The sequence below is a fragment of the Cololabis saira genome, chromosome 8, assembly GCF_033807715.1.
Source record: "Cololabis saira isolate AMF1-May2022 chromosome 8, fColSai1.1, whole genome shotgun sequence".
In the NCBI taxonomy this organism is placed as follows: domain Eukaryota; kingdom Metazoa; phylum Chordata; class Actinopteri; order Beloniformes; family Belonidae; genus Cololabis; species Cololabis saira.
Window position 1 is genome coordinate 24,820,610 of NC_084594.1, and position 12,940 is coordinate 24,833,549.

Consider the following 12,940-nt stretch of genomic DNA (forward strand, 5'->3'; position numbering starts at 1 on the left):
CATGCTGCTTTTCTACCCACTAATATTAAATTCTTTTCAGTATATTTCAAAAACCATCTTAGTTTGTTCCATGTGTCACTGAAATCAGTTCCTGTCTGGTGTATTTTGTCTTTTGTCTTGACATTTCCTTGCATTTCCTGAATGCAAGTCAATGATATCAAAGAAACACTAATTGCTGCACACCCTGAGGAAGAAAGTAAAGGGGAAAGCAAAAGAGAAAGATGTTGGATGAGTTGTGTTTTGTTAGTTCATATTCTTTGTCTGCACACTTTAATGCAAAATCCCTAACCGGAACAGAACAGGGAGTGGTCTCCTATTGGCGCCACATGACTGAAAGACTTCTTATGAATTACAAATGAATACAAGCTCCTCATTTGATTAAGAAATTGTGGGAAAGTGAAACATAATGCAAAGTAATTATAGCAAATATTTTTCAAGACCAACAACATGATTTGAGGTTGATCATACACAGATGAAGCTACTGTATATACCGTAATATTAGAATAATATAAAATATCTCAAGTATCTAAAGTAACTTGTTTCCTGCTTTACTGCCACAAACCTTTTCAGCTCTTTGCTGCAGGTTCTTACAATAAACAATATGTGAATGGAACTTTTCTGTGCTGCCAAACCTTTTTTTTTCTTTTACTTTTGCGTTAAACGAGTTTGATTTGAAGACATATCAGTTACAGGAAATGTTTGTTTGAGAGCATAAAGGCAGGTATTCTGTTGCCTATCTTAATCATCTTGACGTAAAAGGACCGGTGATGAAACCTGGTGTTTTTCTTTTGTGCAGCCTGTCTGCTCTTCCTAAGTGTACTGCTTTCTATGTACCAAGAGGACATTTAAGATTTTGTGCTAATATGAATACTCTTATAACCTTATTTGCAGGAAAACTTAAAAATGGCAGCCTAAGTTTCTAGCTTGTTTCTCAGTTTCTAGCTTGATCTGGAGCGTGATTAGTGCAGGTTCAGCGTTGGGTTCAGACAGTGGACTTAGATTAGCATCTTGTTATGCTTGAGGAGGTACGTTTCTCGAGCATGAATTCACCCTCTGCCTTTCTGTGTGTCATAACTAAGGTAAACTCTCTTTGATAATGTGTGCCAATGACGCTATGAACATGCAAACTACTTGTTGTTTTGTATCCAACTATCTCAACATTTCTCAATCGTTTAAAAAACGTATTTTTGTAGACAATCCTATTCAAACATTAATCAGCAACATGTGTACTGAACTAATGTCTAAAAAAGTTGTTGCTGACTTTCTCAGTTATTCTTACTGGAATGTTTTTGGGTTGATGACCTACTGAACTAAAAGATTAGCAGTGCAAACAGTGTTCTTTTAGTAAATTAGAACCAAAACTAACTGCAGGGATAAAAGATCAGATCATGTAAATATACAGTATATTTATAATTTTTTTTATGCATTATCATTCTAAAATGAAAAAAATATTTTTTTTCATTGTCAGTTTTATGCATTTTGTTTCATGCTGCTGTTTGCGTCTGAAATCCATTAACGCTGTGAGTTCAGGAACTTTTGTACCTCAGCCACTAGATGTCAGAAGTGAATGGCAGGCATTGGCCCGTAGCATCGCATCTTAAGGACCTGCACACTAGGCATTGCCTGTAGGGCCACTTAAATCTGTGCCTTTACTGTACATGTATATACAGAATAATGATGTTAGGTGAGAAAATAAGAAGTACTGGTTTCCAGTGTTGGACTGAAGTAGGAGCAGGTACACTGTGTGTCAAAAGGTTGTTTGAGCAACTGTTAAAAGAGTGGAGGCCGCTTGTGGAAATGTTAAAATGATAGTTATGGTCTTGGCGTTTTGGTTCACTCAGAGTCAGAAGAATTGCATGTTTGTCCTGCAAGAATGCCACCATGTTTCCTGTGTTTGTCTCTTGAACTCCAGGGGTGAACCTTATCACCTGCAAAGGAGGGAAGGCTGTTGCACAACACCTTTCATATCAAGAAAACATAAGTGCTGTTTGTTCCTGCAGGAGCACTATGCATGTCCTGATGTGCAGAAATGCATAATCTTACAGTTTTGTGTACATGCTTTTGCACCGTCATGCCCTTTATAATGTAACGTGGCTTGCAAAGGCCTTTTTGTCCGTCCCAAATGCCTGTGACTGTTGCAAAACAGTCTGGTGCACTCCCTCCCTCCCTCACACACTCCCTCAGAGAGACCAAGGAATACCACTCAATCTCCCTTGCTTCCTTTCTCACCCTTTCCCTCCAACTGCTGTTCCCCTCCCTCCCTACCACCACTAGAGGAGTCCAGATCTCTCTAATCCTCCTCTGCTGGCCTGAGAAACACTGGGCCCGTTGTTGACAAGTTGGCCTCATAACCCACAGGGGCTGACCAATTATTAGCCAGCCCCTCCATGCAAAGAGAGCACATCTAGCCAGCCAGTTGGTCTGTGCGGCGGTTTCGATCAGCTCTCTGCAACAGGGATGGATCAAGAAATGTGGGAATGCACAGATCCAGTTGTGACACAGTGAAGATGTTCTTTACAAAATGATTCACACTGCCTCATTTTGGTTCAAACTTGCACTCATGGATGTGTTTTTATCTTTACCTTGAAGAGTTAAATAAAGGATTCATCCTCCCCCATTCCAGCAGAAAAACTTGTTCTTCTTCGTGTCTCTAGTCAGTGCGTTTGTGAGCATGTGCAGCTCACAAGTGTGTTGCAACATGTAGTTGTCTATACATCCACAAGCACAGAGATATATAAACAAAAGAATTCTTTATTCTGCATTGTTCTCTTCTACTTACAGCCAGTTGAGTACAGGCCTTTTACTTTACTATTATCAATGCACTTTGATGCCAACGTTTACCCATAGCTCCCAGGTATTCTTGTACACAGCAGTGGGCTGATAAAATTTGACAAAAAGCACATACAAACTAATCTGATTCTTAGAAGTGTGTTAGTACTGACCAAGGACTGGAACAGCAATGTTTGCACTCTCTATTAACTAACCCTCAGGTCAGGGCAAAAAGTGTTGTGGTGCTCGGCCTTCCATTCACGGTTCAAATCAGGGACAAAAGTGTTTGCCTTCAGTCTGCCCTGCCAGTTACAATGCAGTGGTTGATTGAGTCACTGCAGCCTGTGGGGATATGGTAGTGAGAATATAATGAGCTTTGTTGAATAATCGGGATCAAGAGGAGAAAAGAGTTCTGCACTGTGACTAAAACTTATTAAAGGGATTGGCAGAGAGATGAGTTGCGGAGGAACATAGCATGTTTTATTCTGCCTCTGAGGAGTCAGAGTATGACCAGAAACCTTGAAATCTCACATCAACTTAATGATTGATTTGGCTATCTATCACTTTGTACAAATGCAGAGTGTTGTCACAGCTGTGTAAATTCTGATGACACCGTGGTCAAGTGAAGTGAAGACCAGTTTGGTCCCGCGTTATACAATCAGTGGAAAAAAACAAAACAAACAAAAAAAACTTTATTCATAAAGCACTTTAAAAACAGCCTCAGTGGACCAAAGGGCTGTTCAGAATAAGAACTAAAGAATAAAAATGGGATATGCACAGCTGCAGATATGCAGATCATTAATTTTCTGACAATCATTATCCTGCATGCTATGCACAACATTAGCTTGTGTTTTCCTTCTTCCTTTTCACCATCTCCATCAGCAAAACTTGTTGCACAAGACCACATTTTTTTTCTTTTTTTTTTCAAATACACATAATAAAAAGAAAATCATCCACAGCATTTCGATAACTTGTCAAATGTCATATATCTGCTTCACCAAACAAAATATATCAAGTTCCTTTTGTTCAAAAAGGTTAAATTTAAGAGACTGGAGTGATTGTGCATTACTGTGCAAATGCATGCTGTAATAATGACAAATGAGTGGAAATTTGAAAAAGACATTAAAAAGTTACTTAATCCGACTTCATGTTTGTCCTGTTTAACTGTGCGTGCAATGTTGTGTGCATGCATGTGTGTCATTGTGTATGTGTGTGTGCTTGTGTGTATGTGCGTGCCCTCGGTGGCGTCATGTTACATCCTGAAGCAAACTCATCTGTCATCCTTCAGTCTTTGACTCATCAGACGAGTTATCTGTAATCTTTGAGTTTGTCTGCTCCTCTGCTCTGGCTTTTACGTGCTGCAGCTGGTTAAAAGAGCCGCCCTGTAATGTAAAATAAAACTACATCAGATTAACAATAGTCAAGTTAGCCATGGCTAAAATTGTTTGTCCAATAGCTACTATCTATCTATCTATCTATCTATCTATCTATCTATCTATCTATCTATCTATCTATCTATCTATCTATCTATCTATCTATCTATCTATCTATCTATCTATCTATCTATCTATCTATCTATCTATCTATCTATCTATCTATCTATCTATCTATCTATCTATCTATCTATCTATCTATCTATCTATCTATCTATCTATCTATCTATCTATCTATCTATCTATCTATCTATCTATCTATCTATCTATCTATCTATCTATCTAACAATTGAACTTGTGTCACTGTATAGACAATACATTGGTCCATCCTAAAAGTTACATTCAGGTGAAGAAATAAAAATTAAAGGAGCATGAGGTAGGATTGAGGCAGGATTTATGAAAGAAATTCGTATATGTTTTAAGTTTTCTAGTAATAATGTCAGATGAAGCGTTCCAAACCCAAAAGAATGAGCCCTCTAGTGTATCTCTCCGTTGCCTTGAACAGGCTGTGTGCTGCAAAATGTGTTGCAATTCCGGGCCCGAATTTCCCGCGCTGGGCTGCGGATGTGACGTCACATGACGTCACATGACGCTGCATGCGCGTTCTCCCCGTTCTCTCGTGCCGGCTTCGCTGTTGGCTGCAGTACCGCCGACGGCCGTCGTGTCGAAGGGTGGCGCTAGAGAGTCTGACCGAATTGCAGCACATTTTGCAGCACACAGCCTGTTCAAGGCAAAGGAGAGATACACTAGAGGGCTCATTCTTTTGGGTTTGGAACGCTTAATCTGACATTATTACTAGAAAACTTAAAATGTATACAGATTTTTTTCATAAATCTTGCCACAATCTGGCCTCAAGCTCCTTTAAAGAAGCGAAAAAAGATTTTCGTAACTTGATAACTACATATCTAATATGGCAGTATGACAGAGTCAATGTACAGGGTGCAAACTTATCATCATCGTCTACATGGTGGGATGGTCTGTGCTTCCTGTTTTGCTGCTAAAATTCAAATTGAATTTATACTTCTGAGTCAGTACTACACAACTTGCGTATGAACGTCAGCTGAACTGTATATGAGCTTCCTTTTCTCTACTTTCTTCGTATACATGCAACAAGGCAACATTAATGGAGCAGATATTGTGTTAGTTGAAGCTAATATTTGTTGAATTAGAGTAACTTTTACTGAAAATGCACCAGTGTATCTGGTTTTAAAATGGTAGAGAAGAAGAAATAGCAGCTGGAAATATAATGCAACCATGTTGGCCAATCATGGCTGTTGTGGTGTGCAGCAGCCTGACATGTAGTTGCATTTTTAGGGAGGTGCATGTGAGATCCATAGCTACAGCCTAACATACATGTTTTTGGACTGTGGGAGGAAACCAGAGTACCTGGAGAATAACCACACAAGCAGGGGGGGGACATGCAAACTCTACATGGAAAAACACCAGCTGATATTCGAACAAAGAACCTTCTAGAAGTTATTCAACCGTTCCAACCACTATGCCACCATGCTACCCATTCAGCCCTTTATTTCCTGCTTCATTTTCAAGTAGTGAGATGTGGGTGGGCCCTTCAAAGTATGAGCTTAAAGCATTGGAAGAAGCCAACTATAGTCTGAGAAAAAAAATCATTGTTGAATGAAAATGTGACAAAATAACAGAGATATAAAGAAACATGGTTTTCTATCAGTGGTGTGAGCTGAAAGAAGTATTTTGATATTCTCTAGAATTAAAAATCATGTTTCTTTGGGATTACTGGCCAAAGCTTTGTCCCCATTTACAATTAGTTTCAGGAGATGCTCCAGAGCAGGAGCCACAATCATCCACAACAATACCTCAGTGTTTTCAGATGATTGGCTTATTTAAAGGTACAGCCTCTCCTCCGTTCAAAGCTCTTTTAAAGTGAGGTAGCCGGTTTGTGAGCAGCTGGAAAAACATCCTACGAGTGGGCGGCTGGTTCTGAACAGTGAGAAATTGTTGTCAGCACTGGGTGAAAGACATAGAAGTTAGAGGAGCAGGGAGCAATCGAGCACTGTGGAATTTTACCAGGACAAACTTATGTAAGAGGCTGATCTGATACAGGACAGAAGATACGAGTCATGGAGTCAAATAGACAGAGAATCTGGCCGGGCCCAGGAGAAGCGCTTGACAGCTATAAGGAGAAATTGTGTTTATGAGGCGATAGAAGGAGGGGAGCGAAAGCTTGGGATGTCTCTGTGCTTCAAGTTCTCTCCTAACGTTGCCTGTTGGAAGACCTCTGATTCAGTCTTCCTTCCCTCTCGTTGAACCCAGTCACCCTGCGTTTACATCAAAAGCATGAGTCACGCACTCTGTCTGTCAGTCATCGGATGATTTGATGTGGTTTTATTAAAAGGAGGTGTGTTTCTCCTTCTTACTCAATAATTGCTTCCTTCTGAAGACAGACAGAGATCAGCATCTGCTGGGAAGAACAGAGGAGGAGGAAGAGGGGTGGGGTGGGGGGGGCGGGCTGGGCCTGTTTTTAGAAACATACCAGCTGCCACAATTTGACCCCTCTGGGTGTCTGTCCTCTTCAGTACAGGTTAGGAGCTGTCCTATGCAGCCACATGCCCAGTCATTTCAGGAAACTTGACTCTGCTTCCACTCATAGTCCTTTCTCATGCTTCACTACAAGCTCAAACACAGTCTGATGTTCTATCACTGATAAGTGACTGAGCTCGTGCTTGTGGTTTCTTGGTAAATGCTGTCTCTTTCAGTGAAGTGAAAGAACTTGATATCTTCATTAATTCATGGAGTCCACATTAAAATGTTATACGTATGTTTATACTGAGTTCCTATAGGTGCAACGTTTCTGTAAAAATTAGTCTAAGGAGCGACGGCACAACATAATATATCTTAACTTACAGTGTAATTTCCAATGTGATTGCTACATATCTTAAGTACTTAAACTACTTCTATCTTATTATTTACACTCATGCATATGTAAAAGAGATTAAATGAATAAGAGTTGGGAGTTTTAGGATAGGAGAGAAGAAATTCACATTGTATTTTTTTTTTTTCAGTTCTGGGTGCCCAAAGCTCTTGTTAAACAGTTTTGTTTCCTGTAAAAGTATAAACTAATATGTGTCAGCTGATATGTGAAATAAAAAGAAAAAGAAAAATCAAAGTTTTTATTCTTTTGTCAGATTTTTCAACACATTTTACAGGCACGCATTTGAAACGTACATATATTTATTTCTTCAGTGTGATTTGATATATAAAATGATATATGATGTATGAGATGATGATAGATGATGATATATAAAATAAATATATTTTACTTTACTTCAGAGTATTACTCGACAGATAACCAACTATACAAGTATACATATACAAATTATAGTGTTTTAAATTTACAGATGATTGATGGGTTCTCCTTTCTGTCCTGACTGCAGCAGCTCAACCAGGCGGGCTGGAGCGGAAAACAAACGTACTTTTCTCAAACTAACAGCTATGAAAAGGCTATTGTCATGTAAGAATGAAAAAATATAATGATACAGTAATGGTATTCCCATCTGCACACAGGCGGATCAAATAAGGCAGAAAATGCAGCACTTATTTGTATTCTTTCTACAGACAACACATGCAGTTGCTTAAAAAAAAGTCTGCACTATTCACCCCTAATTACACAGTACTTTCAGGGACATAGGCTTTATTATACAGTAAACAAAGTATCCCTTTGGTAATGTTTAATTATACAGTACTTCAAGGTTAAAGGCTGGTGTATTCACCACTCAATTCTCCTGCTCGAACGCTGTAATTATAATTTAATTTAATATATCCTGTTCTTCCTGTCCTTTTTTACTGAACTAAAGTATAAACAAATCATCACCTTAAGCAAACATTAGAAAATAAAGGATCTTTATTATTGTCAGTTTAGAACAGGGTTTATTGTGCATGTACATGCACTTTTAAACAGACAGGAAAGACACTTGGGAAACAAAAAACATAAAACCAACCACAAAACCAAGAAACAAATCCAGAGTCCCTTCATGAGGCATTTTTTTAAGAAACTTCAGAGGAAAGTCTCACCAAAGCAGAATGAATGAAATGACTTGTTGAAACCGGCTCATGAAAGCCCACAAACCGACTGCAATTGCCAAGTTAGTCGAATATAACTATACTATTCATTGTTTTCATACATTTTTGAAGACTCGAGGGAAACCAACCCTTCAACATATGGAAGTTAGCGCTGTAAATCAATGGACCCTTGCCTGGAGACCTATGTTTCTCTCAAAAGTGACATAAATGTGCGTTTAAGTGGAATGGTAACATTTTATTCTTGTGACTTAGCTGAGATAAATCGGCCATTTAGGGTTAAATGTAGAAGAGTGCTTTGGCAACAATAAAAGCTTTAAACCACTGACTATCGCCTCACAACAAGATTATTTATTATTTGTATGAAATACAATATATCTACATTCAAAGAATGGCCAGTTATCATAACACAAAGAACTGAATCTATCTATTATCAGCACAACATATTAATCCAACTACTCTTATTATCCGATGGTTAGGGTTAGGAATTAAAAACAAATGCTTATATGTTGGAGTTAAGGTACATGGTTATATCTAGATGGTTTAAATCATATAGTTAATGTAAAAAAGATGTATATTTTACAGTTTACATATTTTACTATCCCTGGGTTGTGATTCCTGTCATGTCCCAGGAAAAAAAATGACATTGCGATCCCACAGTTAACAACTATGAAGGATAAAATATATATACACTCACAAGCTACTTTATTAGGTACAGCTTGCTAGTCCCGGGTTGGAGCCCTTTTGCCTTCAGAACTGCCTTCAGAACCAGTCTGAGATGATTTGTGCTTTATGACATGGCGCGTTATCCTGCTGGAAGTATCCATCAGAAGATACTGTGGTCATAAAGGGATGAACATGGTCAGCAACAATACTCAGGTAGGCTGTGGCATTGGGACAATGGTCCATTGGTACTAATGGGCCCAAAGTGTGCCAGGAGAATATCCCCCACAGCATTATACCACCACCTGCCTGGACCGTTGATACAAGGCAGGATGGATCCATGCTTTCATTTGTTGAGTTACTGTTGCCTTTCTATCAGCTCGAACCAGTCTGGCCATTCTCCTCTCACCTCTGGCGTCAACAAGGCATTTGCACCCACAGGACTGGTGCTCACTGGATATTTTCTCTTTTTCGGGCCATTCTCTGTAAACCATAGAGATTGTTGTGCGTGAAAATCCCAGTAGATCAGCAGTTTCTGAAATACTCAGACCAGCCCGTCAGGCAACCAACAACCATGCCACGTTTAAAGTCACTTAAATCACCTTTCTCCCCCATTCTGATGCTGGTTTGAACTGTAGCATATCGTCTTGACCATATCTACATGCCTAAATGCATTGAGAGGCTGCCATGTGATTAGCTGATTACAAATTTGTGTAAACGAGCAGTTGGACAGCTACTGTAAGTATATGTGTACTCGTGAAAATGGGCTGAACACAAACATAAAAAGTTTAACTCCTTTAAATTTAATAAGGACTCTTGATTTTTCAATTCTACAAATCGTTTATGCCAACCATAATGCCACAAACGTCATGTGTTCACAAGAGCCTAAGATAGTGGTAATTAATCCATATCATTTCATTTATATAAGAGAGTTATAAAGTTATAAAGAAGCTGTACAAACAAGGAGATTGCAGGCAAACACAGACATATTGAATTGAGTCAGAATGACCTTCATGAATGTTAATAATAAAGTCTTTCAAAGATTGTATTGTATCACGCTTACTCGTCTCCAGGCTTGATACAACTCTGTTTCATTTACACGTAAGAGACATCTAAATGTGCCGCGCTCAGAGAAGGTGCATTGTATTTTTTTTTGGATAGATGACTCAGTTTGTACCTCTTGAGACACGAGGTTTGCGTCACTCTGGTGACCTTACAGGAAAATCCACATTGCTTTACTCCAAGTGACAATACCAGTCATCACCATTATCACGCAATTTGTGATAGCCTTTAAGATGACAGCTTTGCACTCTGCACAGAGGTGGGATTTTGGTGGGCTTGAGACCCAGACTCAGCCCAAATCCTGAAAAGTGTTATGGCTGTCTTCAGAAAAAGAAAATCCTCAGAAGCTGTATATATTATTTATCAAACCTGATTTACATCTCTGTTTCTTAATTATCACGCTTAAAATTCAACGTTTAGTAGTGACTGTAGTTCACGACCCGCAGCAAGAGCAAACTCAACCTGACAAAGCAGACAGCCCAGCTGCAGCCCCTCCAACTGTCTGCTGTGTGATGAATGATAACCTGTGTACCACTGCTACCCGTGACCGGCGGCAGGCTTGCGTGTAAAGATGCCTCACATCTATAAACTTCAAAAACCTGGGGATGGGGGTGGCATTAGAGGCTTCTCTTCAGTTGCAAAACACCTGCATCTGACTCATGCAGAGTTAGTCACACACCTTTGCAGTACAACGCACCAGCCCTACACTGTTCCACACTGGTAGAAGATAGTTGTTTACTGACTGGTGCTTCTACTTGTATTGTTTACTATTTTACTTCAAGAACATAGCTGTGCATTCACAAAATAAATGTATTATGCCTTTGTTTTGGTGTGTGCGTGTGTGCGGGGGAGGGGAGGGTAACTCAGGCTTAAATACAGCTTAAAAAATCCTGCTGTTATTTTTCATTGCTAATAACTGTAACTTTCTGTGGTTCACTTATATGGGCTATAGTTAATTAATCTCGCCAGACCCATATCAATACTTTACAGTTGTGATGGTAGTTGCTCCGCGGTGTCAATTGCATGAGTGAATTCAAAAAAGCCTAAGTTTTATTTAAAAAAAAAAAAAATCTTTAATTGAATGCAAGCTTGAGATCCATTTATTTTCATTCTGACACTCATATGAGCTACTCCAGGTATTTTTGCCTTCGTCAATACTGATTCCCCATGCGGTCAGAGATATTTTTGTCTGCTTTTATGTCACTGCTCCATTAGGTAATCATATGGTTAGTTTTCCAAGCATCCAAGTATTATGCCACAAAGAGCATAATCGCTCTTTTAAAAAAATCATGTCTATTTGGGCATTCTGGCATTCAATCAGATTTTTCTTAGTGCAACCGTCCTAGCTGCATCCCTTTATCACACTGGTGGTCAAGGGGCTTCTGGACTGTTTTGTGTGTATAAGTTTGCTTCCTATCTGATTTTTCAGATGACCTCTCATTCTTGAAAGGATTCATGGACAACATCAAGTAGAAACAGCTGGCTATAGTTTTAGAGACATGTTTGAATTGCTGCTTCGGGGCCCGTCAGAGCTGACATGTTACACCACTGTATGGCAGACTTCCCTAATACTCCTGGGACCCAGTAAATCCCAAAATCCAAACCGTCCATACCACAGTTAGGAGAAGATTATAAAGCAATGCATTTCCGTACAAGAACCTAAAACAATCGCAGCTGGTAGTGCAGCCGTCTCACAGCAAGAAGGTCCTGGGTTCGATTCCCGCCGGGGACGCTGTTGGCGCTGAGGTGCGTGTTAGTTCCCCCATGACTTCAGTGCCCACACCCTGGGTGGGGTTGGCGAAAGGATCTTTCTGTGTGGAGTTTGTATGTTCTCCCCGTGTTCCCTTGGGTAGCTAATGAGAGCTACCCTCACAAAAACATGCAACAGTCCTGGGCTATACATGTCACCTCTGGCCAACCGGGGCGCCAGATGGGGTGGGGAAGATCTGGCCGGAATAACGTGATCCTTCCACGCGCTACGTTGGGCCGGAGAAACCCCACCCTGTCTGGTGAAAAGAAGCTGCTCACTCCTCAGGTTAAGGAGGAGGCCTGAGCTCAGTGCAGGGCCCTCCCGAGGTTGGTAGAGGATGGCAATGCACAGGACTGTCACTTAGGTAGGAGCACTGGGTGATAATATGGGGGAAAAAAAAAAAAAAAAAAAGAACCTAAAACAAGATTTACAAGGCTCTCCCATACATGTAAAGTAGGCAGTGTTTAAACCATTGGTGTCACGGTTTTTTGGGTTTGTTTGTTACTGTTTTATTTTGAAAGTCTGTGACCTTGTTTTTTAGTTCTCCCCTAGTTCATTTGCCCTGACTCTCTCTTGTGTACATCTTGTTTTGTCTTTCTCTTCCTCCCTGCTGGTCCATACCGTTTCTTCCTGTGTCTACCGGACTATGCTTCAAATACTATTTTTTTCCGATGTGTTCCTTGCCCTGGTTTCTGTTTGATTCTCTGCCCGCTTGGTTTTTGAGTTTCTTTGTTTTTCCTGCCTATGCAGTCCTTTTTGTTTAATAAACCGAACTCCTGCCACCTCAGTCTCGTGCATTTGGGTCCTACATCCCCAATATCGTGACAATTGGCCTACCTTTCTTTTTAAAACAAACCAATGTGAACATTTTAATTGGTGCATTTGTAACCTAAAAATATGAAAAAATTTTACGAAGATTCTCTTATAATTACTTGAGATACACTTTGCATTTCTGAATCTTTTAAATTATCTTTTAAAATTGCATGTAGCTACACAAAACAATATTTCATTGCATTGACATCAATGCCATGCAAGGAATCAATATAACACGATGTTAACAAGTCTTTATACAATGTTTTTTTGATACTTTTACTTCAATAAAGCCTCAGGATAGTTCTATTTTGAAATTAAGATTTGAAATGATAAGACTGCCCTGATTGTCGCTGCAGAGAACTGTCAGTAGTCACTTTCACACTCATACTTTGGCCTA